The sequence below is a fragment of the Balaenoptera ricei genome, chromosome 18, assembly GCF_028023285.1.
Source record: "Balaenoptera ricei isolate mBalRic1 chromosome 18, mBalRic1.hap2, whole genome shotgun sequence".
NCBI classification, from domain to species: Eukaryota; Metazoa; Chordata; class Mammalia; order Artiodactyla; family Balaenopteridae; genus Balaenoptera; species Balaenoptera ricei.
Window position 1 is genome coordinate 31,386,638 of NC_082656.1, and position 20,055 is coordinate 31,406,692.

The following is a 20,055-nucleotide window of genomic DNA, read 5'->3' on the forward strand; positions in this document are numbered from 1 at the left end:
TATAAAATAAAAAGTTTAAAAAAATCTATGGCATATTTAAAGCTTCAAAAAAAAGAAAAATAATGTTCTAAGAAAAAACATATGTAGTCTCTCATCACTTTAGGGTCAGTTCTATATCATCACTTATAAAATCTGTGTTTATTTGAGAATTTTTCTTTCTAAATTATATTTTTCTTTCTATATTGGCTAAAAGAACACAAGGCCCAATCCCATGACTATGCAGATAGTTGTTGGGAAGCCACAAAATCACCCCAGTTTTGACAATGAACATATAAACTCAGATTTCATGACTGTACTTTCATGCCGCTGACTGCAGGCTTTTTTTTTTTAATTGTCAAACTGCAAATGCCTCCAGGATTCTAACATTTTAACTTTACTGATATTTATAGCATAGTAGGAATAAACTATCCATATTTAATGGAGATAGAGAGAGTAGAATATATAAAACTTGACATGGAGCCCTTGTTCTAATTTGTCAGAGGTGATTAAGTTTAATTTTTCTTCAGAAAACAGGACCAGTAATAGGGCTATGAACATGAGGTACTGCAAACCACATTATAAGCAAGAAAACCTCAAAACTAACCTCTGAGAGATAGGCTTTTTCAGGTGTTTCCAATATGCTTCTTTACAGATCTATATGGAACACTTGTTTCAACATTTAAGCTAAATCTGATATGATTTTCTTGATATTTCAGAATCTAATTAGGAATTTCAAGCAATTTTTATGTATCTAAGTATTTTTAATACACATATAACTTCTAACAGATATTTTGTAAAGAAATAATGTTAGTTTTTGTATTTTATGAGATTTTATGTTGTTATGCTTTAACGTGATATGTTAAAGGAAATCCCAAGTCTCATAGACAAAATGGTCTGTGAAGTAAAATGAAACTATAACCATAGGACAAAGGGAATAAACTATGGTTTATCAAAAGAAAAACCTTACTGCTTAAAGAATATTTTAAAAACAACTCTCCGTGTTAGAGGGAAACCATTGCAAAGAATGGAATTGTCGGCTTTAAATATTTGCTCAAATCAGCCATACTTAATTTTTAATGATGCTAACATTAGCAGCAATGCAGCCTCTTGTTTTGTTTACGTGATGTTGCTATTTCGCCATTACTTTGACAAGTGGAGTTCAGAGGGAGTTCACTCAGAGATACCGTATGTTTTGGAAGATGAAAGGCTGGCACTGGAAACCACTGGGGACTTTCTGCTTCAGAGTCTAGATATGAACACGCTTAGAACAATATAGAATTTTCTATTTCATGTCCTGCCCCTAGCCATCCTATTTGTTGGAACCTGTGATCAGATTACAGAAAGATTATGCTTTAACCTACATTTAATCTAAACTAAATAGATATGAGAAGCCATGTTAAGAAATTCAATTTTGTTGCTTTTAAGAGGAAGATGAAGAGTGGGGTTTTATTTTGGTGCATTAAATGCTGCTGAGCAACGTAAAATTGTTTTCAATATAGTTTATATCCGTGAAGGACAAAAGTAAGTTGTTCCTTCATTTCAGGAGGATTATTTCTATGAAATTTCCTCTGCAGATACCAGCACCTCAATGGGCAAGAGGTCAGGAAGAATTATAACAAAATGTATCTTGGAGAAGATCTTGGGGGAAAAGATATTATTCCTAAAAGGCATTTCAAAGTCTTAGGCGTTGTAACCATGTCCTTTTTGATACAGTAGTTACTTTTCTTTTTTTTTTTTTTTAATAGTAAAGTGTAGCTTATCATTCTATCCTTTTCAATCATTGTTCTTTTTATTGGTATTTGAAGCCAGTAAATTTACAATCTATTTTAAGCTCATCTTTAATAAGCACTTGTAGTTGAACCTACCTGGGTTATACTCTGTTTGTTAATTCCAGGCTTCATAAGGGTCTAGGTACTTTTCTTTTGGCTTCCCTTGGGTACCATAATGATGAAGTAACACATCAGACTTTGCGATCTTCTTGATGCTTTTTTTAAAAAATTATGTGCATGACTCACTTTTGTTGTATAGAGGACAATGCCACCTTTAATTTGATTTACATACCATTTAGGAATTACTTAGAGCAATATAACTTTTATTAAAACTGCAGAATGATAATCTTGAGAGATTACTACAAGCAACTCTATGCCAATAAAATGGACAACCTGGAAGAAATGGACAAATTCTTAGAAACGCACAACCTGCCGAGACTGAACCAGGAAGAAATAGAAAATATGGACAGACCAATTACAAGCACTGAAATTGAACCTGTGATTAAAAATCTTCCAACAAACAAAAGCCCAGGACCAGATGGCTTCACAGGCGAATTCTATCAAACATTTAGAGAAGAGCTAAAACCTATCCTTCTCAAAATCTTCTAGAATATTGCAGAGGGAGGAACACTCCCAAACTCATTCTATGAGGCCGCCATCACCCTGATACCAAAACCAGACAAAGATGTCACAAAGAAAGAAAACTACAGGCCAATATCACTGATGAACATAGATGCAAAAATCCTCAACAAAATACTAGCAAACAGAATCCAACAGCACATTAAAAGGATCATACACCATGATCAAGTGGGGTTTATTCCAGGAATGCAAGGATTCTTCAATATATGCAAATCAATCAACGTGATACACCATATTAACAAATTGAAGGAGAAAAACCATATGATCATCTCAATAGATGCAGAGAAAGCTTTCGACAAAATTCAACACCCATTTATGATAAAAGCCCTGCAGAAAGTAGGCATAGAGGGAACTTTCTTCAACATAATAAAGGCCATATATGACAAACCCACAGCCAACATTGTCCTCAATGGTGAAAAACTGAAACCATTTCCACTAAGATCAGGAACAAGACAAGGTTGCCCACTCTCACCACTATTATTCAACATAGTTTTGGAAGTGTTAGCCACAGCAATCAGAGAAGAAAAAGAAATAAAAGGAATCCAAATCGGAAAAGAAGAAGTAAAGCTGTCACTGTTTTCAGATGACATGATACTATACATAGAGAATCCTAAAGATGTTAACAGAAAACTCCGAGAACTAATCAATGAATTTGGTAAAGTAGCAGGATACAAAATTAATGCACAGAAATCTCTTGCATTTCTATACACTAATGATGAAAAATCTGAAAGTGAAATTAAGAAAACACTCCCGTTTACCATTGCAACAAAAAGAATAAAATATCTAGGAATAAACCTACCTAAGTAGACAAAAGACCTGTATGCAGAAAATTATAAGACACTGATGAAAGAAATTAAAGATGATACAAATAGATGGAGAGATATACGATGTTCTTGGATTGGTAGAATCAACATTGTGAAAATGACTCTACTACCCAAAGCAATCTACAGATTCAATGCAATCCCTATCAAACTACCACTGGCATTTTTCACAGAACTAGAACAAAAAAATTCACAATTTGTATGGAAACACAAAAACCCTGAACAGCCAAAGCAATTTTGAGGAAGAAAAATGGAGCTGAAGGAAACAGGCTCCCTGACTTCAGACTATACTACAAAGCTACAGCAATCAAGACAGTTTGGTACTGGCACAAAAACAGAAATATAGATCAATGGAACAGGATAGAAAGCCCAGAGATAAACCCATGCACATATGGTCACCTTATCTTTGATAAAGGAGGCAAGCATATACAGTGGAGAAAAGACAGCTTCTTCAATAAGTGGTGCTGGGAAAATTGGACAGATACATGTAAAAGTATGAAATTAGAACACTCCCTGACACCATACACAAAAATAAACTCAAAATGGATTAAGTTCCTAAGTGTAAGGCCAGACACTATCAAACTCTTAGAGGAAAACATAGGCAGAACACCCTATGACATAAATCACAGCAAGATCCTTTTGGACCCACCTCCTAGAGAAATGGAAATAAAAACACAAATAAACAAATGGGACCTAATGAAACTTAAAAGCTTTTGCACAGCAAAGGAAACCATAAATAAGACCAAAAGACAACCCTCAGAACGGGAGAAAATATTTGCAAATGAAGCAACTGACAAAGGATTAATCTCCAAGATTTACAAGCAACTCATGCAGCTCAATAACAAAAAAACAAACAACCCAATCCAAAAATGGGCAGAAGACCTAAATAGACAGTTCTCCAAAGAAGATATACAGATTGCCAACAGACACATGAAAGAATGCTCAACATCATTAATCATTAGAGAAATGCAAATCAAAACTACAATGAGATATCATCTCACACTGGTCAGAATGACCATCATCAAAAAATCTAGAAACAATAAATGCTGGAGAGGGTGTGGAGAAAAGGGAACACTCTTGCACTGTTGGTGGGAATGTAAATTGATACAGCCACTATGGAGAACAGTATGGAGGTTCCTTAAAAAACTAAAAATAGAACTACCATACGACCCAGCAATCCCACTACTGGGCATATACCCTGAGAAAACCATAATTCAAAAAGAGTCATGTACCAAAATGTTCATTGCAGCTCTATTTACAATAGCCAGGACATGGAAGCAACCTAAGTGTCCATCATCAGATGAATGGATAAAGAAGATGTGGCACATATATACAATGGAATATTACTCAGCCATAAAAAGAAATGAAATGGAGGTATTTGTAGTGAGGTGGATGGAGTTAGAGTCTGTCATACAGAGTGAAGTAAGTCAGAAAGAGAAAAACAAATACAGTATGCTAACTCATATATATGGAATCTAAGGGAAAATAAAGGTCATGAAGAACCTAGTGGCAAGACGGGAATAAAGACACAGACTTACTAGAGAATGGACTTGAGGATATGGGGGCGGGAGGGGTAAGATGTGACAAAGTGAGAGAGTGACATAGACATATATACACTAACAAATGTAAAATAGATAGCTAGTGGGAAGCAGCCGAATAGCACAGGGAGATCAGCTCGGTGCTTTGTGACCACCTAGAGGGGTGGGATAGGGAGGGTGGGAGGGAGGGAGATGCAAGAGGGAAGAGATATGGGAACATATGTATATGTATAACTGATTCACTTTGTTATATAGCAGAAACTAACACACCATTGTAAAGCAATTATACTCCAATAAAGATGTTAAAAAAAAAAAAAAAAACAACTGCAGAATGTTTTATGGAGTCCTAGAGATTCAACTTTTACACTTATGGTGAGATGTTTCAGATCTTCTGAGAAAACACTGAGATTACAGGGGTTTATTTTGTTTTGTTTTTTAAACATTGCATTAAAGAAAATCAAATAACCCATGTTACAAATAAGGCAAAGACAGAAAAAATTAGAAAAAAACAAATCATTGCACAAAGACTGCCACAACTCTAAGATGAAATATTTTCCATTTTAATTGCTGGCAATTTTTTTTTTTTTTCCTTTGAGCAATGGAAGTGAAATGTTAATACAATTTAATTAACTACACAATGAATTGTTTTTACCACTTACTCTTAAATAGTTTCTTTTATTTCCATGATATGTTTTTTCCTTATTTCAAACACTGGAAAACAATTAACCTTTCCTAAAAAAAAAAAAAAAAAAAAAAAAGAGGTATACAAAAGCTTTGAAGTATCGTATGATACAGGGTTGAAGTGAAAGTGATTGCTGGCTTTATTTCCTTTTTTTCCAGTGTAGGGGAACAACACACTTCTAAATTCATTCTTGCAGTTTGCTTCTGTTCAGGCTACTGGAAACCAATTCATGGCTGCATTTCTGGAGAGCATATAAAACTAACATTGGTATGTAGTTTTCCTGACAGAGGCGCACTCATGCAAAGCAAGATGGATGGGATTTCGGCTTTCTCTATCATGGGATCTCCATTTAGTGACCCAGATGAGGACTGTGAGAACCTGTCACACAGACATGACAGGGCCAAGATACAGCTTTAAATGGAGCTCCAAATCTCTTAGATTTGAAGTTGCCGAGAGCACAAAATTTGTCATAAAAGACTTGTCAGTACAGAGTTCATTAAGGTAAAGTATGATAGTACTTTATCTGGACACAGCTGAGCTCTCCCCTGGCAGACTGATCTTCAGTTACAGGAGAGTTGTATTTTGTTTTGTTTCTTTCCTTAATGACCTTTTAAAATGATTTCGTTAATATTTTCCTTGTTCTTTCATCTTAACTCAAAAGTTGCTGATCGCATTTTCCCCCAAGTTTTCCTCCATTTTTTCTCCCTTGTTAAATTTGTAGGTGTGTTTGTGATGTCAATTCACAGTCACTTGGGACTTTACTGAGTCTGGAGGTGAGGTGTTAAACCTCGCAGGACAGAAGTGTAAGGCTCAAGGTGAAAGAAAAGGCTCTTGATCACTTTCACTGCAACTGCCACACTACACGTTTCGTGGCTGCCACTGCATTTTCTTTCACTCAGTGTCCAGAGATCAGTAATGGTATTCAGAAATGCAAGGCTGTCCAGGATTTAGCTAGAACCCTGATGTTACCAATTCGCAAAGGAGTTAATTCCCAACTGCAAATTGGTTTACAAGAAGTTAAGTCTGCCATTTTAAAATATCATTTTAATAGCAATGTATGACTGTTAATTTCAGCATAATTCAGATTTATTATGTCTTCTTCAAAAACCATTAGTTTTTTGGTTTGTTAGCATTTTTCTTTCTTTCTTTCTTTTTTAAATCCAAAGAACATAACTATGAGGTCAATCAGGGGCATATCTCCTATTATCCTCATTTTATCAATGGGAAAATCGAAGGAAAAGAGAAGAATAAAAATAGTTGTTTTGCCTCAGTTTTAGAAAAAAAAATCACTGGTTTACCTTGTACTCACCATTCCCAGCTTAATGTATTTACTCACCTTTCCCAGCTTAATGTATTTAATCTAAAAGATAATCAAATATTAAATGATATACCACAAATGTGGTAATGCTCCTTCTATCCCCTGTAGGACTGAAGGACTTCTCCTCCAGCTACTATATGTGCTGTCAGATGTCAGCCCTCAGCTGACGGCCTTCCCTGTGTGGCCAGTATCCAATGAATTGTCTCTGTAGGGGAGACAGGGGTTGGACACTTGGCCCCAGCTTAGGACATCTCTAAAGTGTCATCTCAGCTTTAGAGCTTACCATGGGAGCAGCACAGGTTTTTGGTGACATTACATTGCAAAATTGTTCTGCCCCATCCATCCTGATTCCTCTCCTCCCACAGGTTTTGATCACAAGAGCACTCTACAAGACTCTTCCTGCATCCACATTTTGTCTCAGTTTCTGCTTTCCAGGAAATCTGACCAGTGACATGACATTTAGAACTAATGGAAGAGTGGGGTGATGTTGGTAGTGGAAACACAACAATATTCAGCCCTTCAACTTTTTCCTCTCAATATATCTGATGTACATTAAAATATGTTTCTTTTATTACATTGTGTCAACATTACATATCCAACATAAACAGTATAAGGAGGTCCTTGCTGAAGGTGATAATACAAATCAATTTGCACTTAAGCAAAGGATAATGCTTGTCTTATGTCATTTTGAGTATTAATCATATTAATACTGATATGTAAAGGAATCTTACTAAATGCATTTTTGAAAAGATCAAGTAGCTTCACCAGGTAGACAGAACAACCATCCAGGCTTTACTCTGAAACCGTGGACTTGGGTCTCCTTTCATGTGTGTGATCCTCCAATGGAATGAATGTTTCCTTTAATCAGATCCCCATTACTAAATGCGTATTGACTCATGATATTGTCCATGTTGCTTTATTTTCATGTAATGTATAAACCGTTCTTTTGCTGCATGAGAAACTATCACAAACTCAGGAGCTTAAAACAACACACAGTTTTTACTCACAGTTTCCATGAGTCAGGAGCACAGCCTGTCTGGGTCCACTGCTCAGGCTCTCAGCAGGTCTGCACTCAAAGTGTCAGGCAAGCTGTGTTCTCAGCTGAAGGCACAGCTAGGGAAGGATCCCTCTCCAAGTTCCCTCATGTTGTTGGCAGAATTTATTATATCTCATTGTATATTGCTTCTTCAAAGCTAGCAGCCAAACACAGACACACACACACAAACACACAGAGAAAGAAAGAGAGGGGAGGGGGAGGAGACTCTCTGGTGTTTTGCTTTTAGACTCTTTTAGACTCTCTATTAAGAGCTCATTAGGACAGACCCACCCAAGATAATCTCACTTTTGATTCACCTAAAGTAAACCAATTAGAGACTTTGATTACATTATCAAAATCCCTTCACTTTTGCCTTGTTTAGATGGTTAGAAGAAAGTTATAGGTTCCACCACACACATGGGGAGATTATAAATAGGTGTATGTCATCTCAGAATTTTGCCTACCACATGAAATAAAATTACATTATTACAAAGCAAACAGCAGTGATTTTTGACGTTACAAACTATGTTCAAATAGGTAACTATAATTTAAGAGAAGGGGTGCACATTTCTGTTTAGGAAGAATCCCAAGTTCTGGATTTTGTTGCCATGATATTGGAGCCCAACTAATTACTAGTCCAGGTTTTCTTTGCCTGACACTCTGACCTCCTGTTACAATTCTTACACGTGTCTACTCTCAGAACATACAGTGTCCCAAATGTGCTTCCTAGAGTAAAACATTTGGCTTACTTCTGGGGCTCCAATTTCTCCAACCCTCTATGTTTTCGTAGTTAACTAAATGTGTTTTGCTTATTGCTAATTCAGAGTTGATCATTCTTTCCTAAAGAAGACTGACAGTTTCTTTCTTTTTTATTCTTCAAAATGGCAATATAGGTGCACTTATGATTATTGGATTGAAGGTCATGCTTCTTCCGGTGCACTGAAGAGAGTGGAGGACATTTCAATGCACCATTGTACTTGAATTTGGCCACATGACTGACTTACTTTGACCTAAGGCAAGTTATTGGCTCTAACAGAAACAGAGGTCTTTGGATTGACCTCTTGACTTCCTATCATTCTCCATGAGAAGCATTTCCTCAGTTGACACTGGGCTAAGAGGGATGAGAGAAAATCAGAGCAGGTCTAAATCCAACCCAGACCTTAGAGCCAAGCCTGTCTGACTCACATCTTGAGGTAGAGCCACCAGCAGAATGCAGCCTAGATGAGCTTAACCAAAACTGATCTCTAGTCAGGGGAGCAGAAGAAAGGTGTGTTGTTTAAGCCAATGATATTTTTTTTTTTAATTGAAGATATAATTGGCTTTATTCAATGATTCATGAATCAGGAAGTATCCCATCTAGTAAATGGAAGAGCATTCTAAGCCACTGAAATTTGCAGTGGTTTGTTAGGCAGCATTATTTCAGCAATGGTTGAGTAAAACTTTGTCAGGTATGTATGAATTTACATTTATCTACATGAACTTTATATAATATATTAAATAGATCATAATATAGAAAGAAAGGATATTTAATCATTACTCAGTATATACTAATTCTAGCACTATTTGGTGATGCTTTTATTTATAACGCACATGACTTAATGAATGGAGCATCTTGCTCCTCAGTAAATTCTATTCACCTGTCAAATCTAATCTAAGTTTTACCTTCTTTGTGACTCTTCCACCATTTTTTCCCTAGGAACTTCTTTGGACCCCTGCAATATGTATGAATTTACTAAGTGTATTAGATCTAAGTATATGATGTTTGTTCAGTTGGGCTGAACTTCCTCCTGTGCTTGTGGTAAACCATAGTATTAGGGTTGGTACTGTCATTTCCTATGTTTTTTCTCTGGTAAGGTACTATTGCATTGAGTGCTATTTATTTATTAGTTCATCAAATATTTATCGAGAGCCTACTACGGACCAGGCGCTATGCAAAATTCAGTGTTATCGCTTACTCGTCTCTGATGATAGAACTTCTTTACTCAAAACCTTATTGCTAGTGATCATAGACTGATTTCTATGTAAAGTAGAGATTGTTAATGGCCGTAAGACATTATCAAATATTGTGCATATATATGAAATATTTTGATATATATAATAAAGATATAAAATTTTAAAGGTTGTTATTGGTATAGTCAGTAATAAAGGTGTATTGAGATGATAACAAAACAATTGAGTAATAACAAAAATATAACAGACATAACATGTATTATATCCTTTCTCTATCTCAAGTACTTTTCAAAGCCCTTTACGTGTATTAGGTCATTAATCCTTACAAAACCCTGTGATGTTGTTAATATCATTGTCCCCAAGGAGGCCAATAAAATTGCTTAAGGACACAAAATTAATAAGTATGGAGTAAGGTTAAAATCTTATGGTAGAACAGGAAACAGGCAAACAAACAAAAATGCATATATAGAACATATATATTATAAAGGTGTCAATATAATATGCTGGTAAAAAATTCAGATTTTAGAATCAGGCTGCTTCTGTTCAAATTTCTGTTTTTACTTATTTGCTGTGTGACCATGAGCAGGTTAAATCAACTAACCTCAGTTACACTTCTGTGAAATTAAAAGAATAGCCATACCTATCTAATTTTTATGTAAAAATTAATTAAGGTGTAAAACTCTTAGAACAGTGCCTGCCAAACAAAAAAGTGCTGAGTAAATTCCAGTAGTTACTATTACTTCATGGGCTTCCCAAAATTAATTGAGTGAATCGATAGTCTTTACAGACACTACATGAACAAAACAAATAGACATGTCCAGGTGAGAAATTAATCAATTATAGAGCAATGCTTACCAACAACTTCTCTTGTGACTTTCACTGTGGGGACCTACCTTTGAAACCAGGATTGTACTTTCTGGCCATAGAATCTCATATCTGTGACAAGTTTCCCCCATAGCCATACCACCCTCTTGTTCTACTTCAGTTTCACAGTCTCTCATGGATAGTGATTGTACAAAAAATAATAAACTTATTGTATACTATCACTGTTCTGGTTGTAATCCTCAACAACATTATGTGGTAAGTATTATTATTACTCCATTTTACAGGTAGAAAACTGAGGGAAAAAGTGATGAAATGACTTACCCAAGAGTAGCAGGAATGGATCTGGACTGTAGAATCTGTTGAGCTTATCTCCCGAAGAGTTTCATCCCTAATTCAAAATCCTCAAAGTGAATTTGTTAAATTAATTGACTTTATATTTTTGAGCAGTTTTAGATTTACAGAAAAATTAAGCAGAAACTACAGAGTTCCCAAATACCCCTATGATCCTCCAACTACCCGCCATTCGCTCAGTTTCCTCTATTATTGACAACTTGCATTCGTGTGGTATATTTATCACAATTGATGAACCAATATGTTATTAAATAAAGTCCAAGATTTGTAATAGGGTACAATTTTTGTATTGTACATTTTATGGATTTTGATGACAGTATAATTGTATGCATCCAACATAACAGTATCATAAAGAATAATTTCACCACCATAAAAGTCTCCTGTGCTTATGCAACCCCCCACTCTTCTCAGTCCCCTGGAAAGCACTGATTTATTTACGGTCTCTGAAGTTTTTCCTTTTCTGAAAGTCATGTAATAGGAATCATATGGTATGCAACTTTTTCAGATTTACTTCTTTCACCTAGCAATATATATTTAAGTTTCCTCTTTGCCTTTCTATGGCTTGATGTCTTATTTATTTTTATCATTGAATAATATCCCATTGTATGACTATGCCTCAGTTTATTTACCTATTCACCTATTGAAGGATATCTTGGTTGTTTCCAAATTTGGCCAATGATGAATAAAGCTACTATAAATATTTGCATGCATAATTTTGAGTGAACATGTTTTCAGCTCATTTGAGTAAATACTTTGGAATATGATTGCTGGATTGTATGGTAAGAGTATCTTTAGCTCTGTACATAATTAACAAACTATCTTCTAAAGTGGCTGTACCATTTTGCATTTCCACCAACAATGAATGAGAATTCCCGTTGTTTCACTTCTTCACCAGCATTTGGTGTTGTCATTGTTTTAGATTTTAACCTTTCTAATAGGTGTGTAGTATAGTGGTATCTCATTGCTTTAATTTACAATTTCTAATGGCATGTGATGTTAAGTATTTTATATGCTTATTTTCTATCTGTATATTTTCTTTGGGTTTGGAATTGAATGCAGCATGAGGGTGGGGATATATTTGAGCAAGCTGAGAATAGAAAAGTCTCCATATTTCCTTTAGAGAGCTACTAAAGGATATAGACACTTTTAGATCAAATCTGTCTTGTGGCCTCCTTGTCTTTTCATCAATAACTATTCTATCATTATGAATAATCGGTGCTGGGTTTCAACTCTCAGATGTTGAAAAATATTTTGAATATTTTGTAGTACTCTCTTGATTGAGTCTCCAAATTATTGAATATCTCTGAAAGTGTTGTTCAAAAACACCAGTTTATGAGGTTACTGATTGCATACCCTGTAAACCAGAAAAAGCAACAGTTGAGCATCACTCAGTGATTTTGTTCTACACTAATAGCATATGGTTGGCAAAAAAATGCCCCATAGTCCTGATACAAGAAACTCAGCAACACTAGAGTGCATTAGGTGGCTAGTAAAAACAAAACTCTTTGACGACTATTGCATAATAGTGACCAACATATAGGTTCATCAGTGATAGTTTGTGATTTTCCTAAGACTAGTGAAATATTAGACATTGAGAAATAATTTTTCCTTAAAAATAAGCTAACTATACTGTCTTTCAGTAGAAAGTCAACTGGTTTAAAAAAAAAAACAAACAAACCCTACTGTTTTTTAAGCATTCTAATGGACAGTTTTTAGAAAATAGACTCTTTGCTATGCTGTGTTAGTAACAATGACCAGCAAGAGTTAAGAGAACATCCAGAAAATATAAAGTAATATTCCAAGGAGGGACTTGGGCACTGGAAGACTGTAACTTTAATAAAGTGCAAAAATAAGTAATCCTTTGTAACTCTTAATTACCTTAATTTGAATTTAACACTTTCCTTGGTGTCCTCATTCTTGCTAAAGTCTCTCAGAAACTAAAATATATCATGATTAACAGTCTTATTCATGCATTTCATGTGTTTTTATTGTGTGAATAAAGCCCTAAAATGCCTAATTAGATGAATACAGTCTTTCCAAGTGGTGAATTTGGAATGACTCTTCTATTGAGATGGCATTATAATTCCTAATAATATTTTAGCCATAATCATCATATTACTCAATACCAGCCTGAGACTCTTTTTAGCAACATCAAATAGTCTAACTTTCCCAATTTTCTTTCCACATAAAAACATTTATATTTTTACTGCCAAACATATTAGACCATGCATCTGAAACACTGTGTTTCTAGGACTGATGCCTGCATGTCATTATCATCTTGTGTCCTTGTCCCTAATAAATGTTTCCCCGTGGGAGCCACATGGCACTCAAAGCTGCCTGCAGTCTTTCCAGGAGACAAATAATTAGCCACGAAAATAATTCATTTCCAAAGGGAATTCACATTAGCTACATTTCTCATGCATCTCTCTATGAGAATGAATTTCATGTAAGTTAAGTCAGACTGCTTCAGTTAGGACTTAATTCTGAGCTTTCTTTGACTGGTGGATAGGAGAATTTTAGGCGTGAAGGATGCTCTTACCCTAGGATCAGCTGAATCCATCTAGGTTCACTGATCTTTTTCTTAAAAACTATGTTAAAGTAAGCTACTTACATTGGATTTTTAAAGATAAAGAACCCATTAGATTAATTTATGGACCCATCATGTATAAAAGTATACTAAGTAGTCAAATTAAATATATCAATATGAATTATATGTGTAAGTAAACTCTCAGGTGATTTGATATTTTCCTCTTTTATATATTAGCTAATTCGGTGTCTAAATCTGTTTCATTTGCCCATTTTGTGAGGTTCTATTTTTTGTTATTGATTCTACTGGCTAAATTTATCTCACCTTTTGTAGAGCTATTGTCAATGGTAGGATATGTTGGATCCCTCTTATACACTCCATGATTGATTAGATATTTATTACTATTATTTCTAGATTTGTGGTGTTTGCTCAAATATTCAAGAACCAATTGATCTCCTATTTTTTTTCTTTCTTCCCTTTAAACTGTTTTTCTTCTTCTGCCCTATCCTTTGATATCTGTGTACCACACACTCTTTACCACCTATAGTTCTTCTATTGCCATTGAGTTCTTATATTCACCTCAGCTGCTTTGGGTTCTATATCTTGAACGTGACCACATTTTTCCTTGCATCACTAACTTCTTTGTTGGGAAAATATTCTCTTTCCAATGCATTCAGATGCCTTGTGTCCTTCTGAAGTCTTGTCTCTCTCCTTCCATGTTGTTGGAGACATTATTTATCTAGCCCACAAGAAAATCTCTTATTTGGATAGGAAACAGCTAACTTCTGTGTAGTTCCACAAGGAAGACAGTTCTCAACAAGAAGGTAAGAGAAACCTTTATTTATATGCTCTCTGTTTCTTTAAATCAAAGCAGCCATATACCAAATGCTGTTTGCAGTATCTCCAGTGTTCATTCTTGTAAGCAAATGCAGAATAGAATGGCTCGTCTCCATGTCTTTAAAGTTAGCAATGGCTGTGAGACCTGCCTTGGTCATGTCTAACTTCTGGGTATACCTTGAAGAGTCAGTGCAATAATTTTCCATGTAATCTTTTCTGTTAATGCAATGGGGAAAAGAACCACTCAAAATGGTAGCTCTTCCATGAGTTTAAGCCATGGAGTGATGAGGATGACTTGGAGCAAAGGCTCCAATTAACCTGCAATCGTAGAAAATCAAGATAAACGCTAAAAAAAGAAAATTAAAATAACTCATAATGCAAATACCAGAGATAATCTTATCAATAATAGATCATATAAACTTCATATTTATACAATCTCTCTTTGTGTGTGTGTGTGTGTATGTGTGTGTATATGTGTATATATATATATATATATATATATATATATATATATATGGATATATCCACATATATATCCATGCAAAGAATAATAACATTATGGCTTGTTCTTTGGTTTAATAGGAAAGTCTTTCCAAGAGAGAAAATATTCCTTTACAATGTAACATTAATAAAGTAAGGTCTTACATCATATGAATATATTCTCTTATATCTTGGTGTTTGTTTAAACCTATTTAGTTTTTTTTAAACATTCCTGATAATAAACAACTTTGTTAAGCATCCTAGCTTCAGAATATTTCTACATTACATAATTATTTCCTCTGAGGATACATTTATCCATGTAGAATTTCTGAAACAGTACATGTGCAAAATGATTTTTTGTTATATGTAAACACATTTTTGAAAATCTAAAAATCTGCCCTTGTACTAACTGCCTGAGGCTTTTAAATTTTTCTACATTCTTACTAAAACAGGAATTGCTTTTTCTTAACTATTATCAATTTTACTAATGAAAATAGTTTTAGATTTTTGAATTTATTTACATTTGTTTAAAAGCTGGTTTAGTACATGCATCTTTATATTTTTATCTCTCATTTGTTTTGTACATTGTCTACTAGGTGTGATAGAGCTACAGACGTGTGTTATGTTTTGACAAGTGTAATAGTGTTTATCACCATTTTCCTAGGGTGAGGCAGTAAGAGAAAAGCTTTATTCGTTTGAGAAAGAAAATATTGAACTACTCTGGAAGTGAAGATAGTTAATCATATAATCTGTATGTCAACTTCTCCCTTTAGGCTATAAAATTAAGATACAGTATAAATTGTGTTTCAATAAGGTATCTTTTAACTGTCTCTGAGAGACTTTCTGAAGACAAAACTGGTTTACATTTTTATGATCGCTGGTAAAGTAGTGTCACATTTTTATTTGATCAAAACTAGAATTAAATGTATCAAAGCAAACTGAATTTGTTTGAACAGTTCATGACGAACTTGATTTGCTTTTATTTTTTAATAATTGAATTTTAGTAATGTCAAACTATTTTCTCTCTAGAGAACAAAACCACAACTCTAAAAGTCAACAGTGTCATCTAATAAACTGAAAACAGCTTATTTTCACTATACAGTAAGCATAGGATCGAATCAGTTATCAGAATGTCTGATTTCTGATAATGAATTTTAGAATTCTAGGTGATAATTATCTGATTCTTTTTCTATCTATGGATATAATTTGAAATAGAAAATGTGAGTTTGAGAAAAATAAAGAGAAAATTAAGGTTAATTTGGGAAATTGCAAATGTACTTACAAAACTATTTTGAGCAAGACAAATGAAACAAAGCAACAGGTCATCAAAAAATTGGTTTCAACCATTAATAGAAGAAAAGGGGTAGGAGACTCATATTATATGAAATGTAGCCAGATCTCAGATCACTATCTTGATCAAAGGATCTAATCAGGAAGTCAAAATTAATTTCAAAATACTTATTTCCTTGAATTAATCAAATTCCACCAGTGGGAGATAGAGATGCAAAAATGTGTGTGTATATAAATAACTTTTTTTTTTTGCCTTTCTTCCCCAATCAATCACTTTCTTTATTCAGCACAGCTAAGCTAACACTTCTGTCATACTTTACATCCTTCAAAATCACTACCCTAGCCCTGGTCTAGTACATCTCTTTGGCTTTTTATTTCATCTCCTTTTCTGTTGATTTTGTACTATAATGCTAGAAATATCTTGTCTCATTGGAAAGAATCTACATCAAATTAAGGTAGAAGAAGAAATTGATTTAGCCAAGTCATAATCCTCTTTGCAAGTGGATCACTGTGGCCATTAATAATGATTGTTCCAAATTAACATACATTCCTTTAGTTGGGAAAGAAAGTGAGAGTGCTACTTTATACCCAAGGAGATCTCTCAATATTGTCACATAGAAAGGTGGAATAAATATTTTACATCTATTTGAAAATCCAAAATATACTTCATACAAGGGGCAATAGATCAGAATTAAAAATGAGAGCTAATAACTTCACTGGTGTAAGAACAAACTGTTAAGCAAACCAGAAACAAGTAGCTTAAGCTGGTAAGTTTCATCATTTGTTTTTATTACCTTATTAACTTTTTGATTTTAAAGCATCTATGAAAGAATGATATGTGAGAGCTAAGATAATTATGTAGAAAAATAACTAGAAATTTGGGAAAATACCATCATGGGTGTGTTAGTCAGAAAAGAATAACAAGGGAAATAACAAGCAACCTGCAATTCTTAATAAACTAACATAAGTTTATTTCTCACTCTCTGGAGACCCTACAGCAGGCTGGGCAACCCTGGGCATCTGCTCTCCATATGCTGACTCAGAGACCCAGACTACTCCTATTGTGGCTACATCAACTCCATAAAGCCCAAAGCAGGGGAATCCGAAGGACATTTCCTTTCTTCATCATGAACATGAAGTTCATTTTTTCTGCTCATATTTCATTGAACAGACCTAATCACTTGGCCTCATCTAAATTCAAGAAGGTGATAAAGTATAGGTTTTTTAGTTTTGTTTTATTGGGTTTTTTAAAAAAAATTATTTTATTTTACTTTTTATACAGCAGGTTCTTATTAGTTATCTATTTTATACATATTTGTGTATATATGTCAATCCTAATCTCCGAATTCATCCCAGCACCACCATCCCCCTGCTTTCCCGCCTTGAGTTCCATACGTTTGTTCTCTACATCTGTGTCTCTATTTCTGCCTTGCAAACTGGTTCATCTGTACCATTTTTTCTAGATTCCACATATATGTGTTAATACACGATATTTCTTTTTCTGTTTCTGACTTACTTCACTCTGTACGACAGTCTCTAGGTCAATCCATGTCTCTACAAATGACCCAATTTTGTTCCTATTTATGGCTGAGTAATATTCCATTGTATATACGTACTACATCTTCTTTATCCATCCATCTGTTGATGGGCATTTAGGTTGCTTCCATGACCTGGCTATTGTAAATAGTGCTGCACTGAACATTGGATGCATGTGTTTTTTTGAATTATGGTTTTTCTCTGGGTATATACCCAGTAGTGAGATTGCTGGGTCATATGGTAATTCTATTTTTAGCTTTTTAAGGAACTATATTTTTTTATGTGTAAAAGATGGATAAATATGAAATAATTTGTGGAAGTATCCAGCACAATTTCTGCCAAAATGGGATATATTATTTAATTATAATGAGGATTGATGTATTTATAGCTATCTCAAATTTCCCTAAAAAAAAAGTATATATATATATATATATATATTTATATTTATATGTTTATATATATATAAATATATATAAAAATATATATATATATTTTTATGTCTATAAATATATATATTAAAATTATATTGGAAGTACATGCTAAAATATCAACAGTGGTTTCTGTATGGAAGGATTGTTTTTGACTTATTTTTGAGCTATTTGGACACAATATTTTATAATTTTTCAATCATAAACATGTAAATTAAGACACATACAATTAGAATATGTGTATAATTATATATGTAGTATATAGACAGAGCTTGAAGCACCCCTTTATTTTCTTTTCTCTGTTTAATTTATTAAATATGAATATGAACAAATTCTGCATATTTTTCTTTGATTTTTTTCTGGAAAATTGCCTTTCAAATATATAAAGGTCTACAAAAATTATAATTTTTGCAACCAATGGTCTACTTAATTCATTGATTTGTTTAGTTAATATTTATAAATGTCTTTGTGCCAGGCACTGTTCTGATACTGAGGATTTAAAAATGGGGGAAAATTAGGAGTCCCCATGGAATCTATATTCTAGTAAGAGAAAGACATAAAACAGATGAAAAAAATCAGTAAAATATATAAGATGCTAAAAGTGTTAATGAAAGACATAAAACAGGTATTAGAGATAGAAGTACAGAGGTGGTAGAGGAGGGACCTCAATGTTAAATAACATGATGAGGGAAGACCTCTTCATTAAGCTGATTTCTGAGTAAAGAATTTAAGATAATGAGAAAGTAAGACCATGTTGATGTCTATGGAGGGAGCATGCCAGAGAGACTAACAAGAAAATAGTACTCTGAGACAGAACGTCGGGTCGGGTGGGAGCGGGGTCGGGGGGAGTCATAGAGTGAAGGATCAGGCACGTGGCAGCATAGTCTCTGTGATCTTGTGAGCCATGACAATGAGTTTGGCTTTTTGAGTTGGGAACTCATGGGAGTATTTTAAACAGAAGAAGAGATCATATATATTCTCAGTCACTCTGGCTGCTGTGTGGAAACATATGTTAAAGAGGGTCAAGGTCAGAAGCAGAGAGATCAGTCAAGAGCAAGAATCCAGATAAGGGATAAGCTCTTTCCAACTAGAGTGGTAGCAACGGAGGTGGTAAGAAGTGGCCAGGTTGTTGATTCATTTTGAAGGCAAATTCAAAAGGATTTGCTGACATATTACATTTGGAATGTGAGAGGAAGTCTTGTTCACCTGAAAGAATAGAATTCCCCTTTAGGGAATTCTGTGATGAAAGGGAAAGACTGCAAGGATAGGTTTGAGGCATAAAATCAAGAGTACTCTGTATATGTTAAGTTTGGAATAAAATAATAAAATAACCAAGTGTAGGTGTTCAAAAAGCAACTAAAAACACTAGTCTGCCATTTTGGGAGGAGAGAATTGCCCTGAAACTATAGTAATAGTACGAATTAATGCTTATATTGCACTAATTAGATGCCAGGAACTGTTTTTGCTATTATATTTATTATATTTATTTCGTACAAATTTCCTATTAGAAAAGTACTATTATTATCAACATTTTACAATAAGGAAACTGAGACACAAAGTTAACTATTTGTTTCAAGGACTAACAGATAGTAATGTATAGCCAGAGTCTGTTTGTCTGTTAGCCCTGCTTACTGCTTCTCTTGGTAACTAATCATCATAGAGCTAGTTTTCAAAGCCATAAAATGATGAAATCCCCAAAAGTCAGGAGAGAATGGAAGAAGTTCAAAGACTCAGCCTTAGAACACTTCAGAATTAAGAGTTAAGAGTTGAGAAAAATATCATCTCTGGAGGTGAAAAAAGAACATCTTATAAAAAAGAAAATAAGTAAGTCATGCTTTCTTGGAAACAAAGACAGTGCTTCAAGGAGAGGGTGTGATCAATTATGTCAAAAAATGCTGATAGGTCAAACAAGAAAGGCTCCAGATTGATTTTTGGATTTAGCAACATGGAGGACATTGGGAACATTGACAAGATCAGGCTAGTGAAGGGACAAGAGCGAATTTCAGAGGAAGAGGAAGTGAAGATAGGGAATGCAGACAATTTTTTTCA